This window comes from Antrostomus carolinensis, unplaced genomic scaffold (genome assembly GCF_000700745.2).
Source record: "Antrostomus carolinensis isolate BGI_N321 unplaced genomic scaffold, ASM70074v2 scaffold30851, whole genome shotgun sequence".
Classification (NCBI taxonomy): Eukaryota; Metazoa; Chordata; class Aves; order Caprimulgiformes; family Caprimulgidae; genus Antrostomus; species Antrostomus carolinensis.
The window spans coordinates 1-1293 of NW_010294009.1; positions in this window are offsets into that span (position 1 = coordinate 1).

Here is a 1293-nt window from a genome sequence, read left to right on the forward strand (position 1 = left end):
GATGATTGAGAACCTACAACGAGCGCTGTTCCCCTCCCAAAACTCCTCCCCAGCCGCGGGACCAGCCTGGAGTTTCTCTGCTGAGGTCCATGTGTCTCTGTGTGGTTTTTTTCCTGTCCATTTTGCTTTAAACCACCCCAAAAAAACCCCTCAAAGCCCCCCAAAACCCCCCCGTTCTGTCCCTGCTGGCTACCTCCTCTGGTTTAGGCTGCAGGTCCAGATGCGCCCGATCGCTTTTCCCCTCAGCTCTCCTCGAGGTTGAGGTTTTTCTCCTCGAGGTTGAGGTTTTTCTCCTCGAGGTTGAGGTTTTTCTCCTCGAGGTTGAGGTTTTTCTCCTCGAGGTTGAGGTTTTTCTCCTCGAGGTTGAGGTTTTTCTCCTCGAGGTTGAGGTTTTTCTCCTCGAGGTTGAGGTTTTTCTCCTCGAGGTTGAGGTTTTTCTCCTCGAGGTTGAGGTTTTTCTCCTCGAGGTTGAGGTTTTTCTCCTCGAGGTTGAGGTTTTTCTCCTCGAGGTTGAGGTTTTTCTCCTCGAGGTTGAGGTTTTTCTCCTCGAGGTTGAGGTTTTTCTCCTCGAGGTTGAGGTTTTTCTCCTCGAGGTTGAGGTTTTTCTCCTCGAGGTTGAGGTTTTTCTCCTCGAGGTTGAGGTTTTTCTCCTCGAGGTTGAGGTTTTTCTCCTCGAGGTTGAGGTTTTTCTCCTCGAGGTTGAGGTTTTTCTCCTCGAGGTTGAGGTTTTTCTCCTCGAGGTTGAGGTTTTTCTCCTCGAGGTTTGGTGTCTCTCAAGGTTGGAGGAGGGAAATTGAGTCATAAACTTAAAAACAGGACGGAAAAACACGGGAGATTAAAAGTAGGAGCAAAAAGCAGGAGAGTGGGATCGACGCTGAGGTTGGGAATTCGAATCAAAGCTACAGGTGGAGACGTTGGTTTTCCAGCTCAGGCTCAAACCTGTTTCCCAGGAGCTGCTGCACCAAAGTCTGGTGGGGTCTTGGCTTAAAAAACCATCAAGATTTCCTCGGTGAGATGCCCACAGGAGCTGGACACCATGGCAAAGGGACAAAACTCTCCTCAAAACCCACCACCGCCACCCACCCGCTGGCCAACGGGGTGTGACAGAGGTGACAGTCCCCAGCAGCTGGTCCCAAAACTGTCACCATCCTCCCTCGAGCCTGGAATAAAGTGCAGAATGCTCGTGTGGTCAGTGCCAGGAGGAGAAGAGGAGCAGATGGAGCTGCTGGGGATGGGAAGGGGGGGTTTGCTCTCCCACCCTCCTGCTAGAAAGAGCCCCGTTCCCCCCCCCCC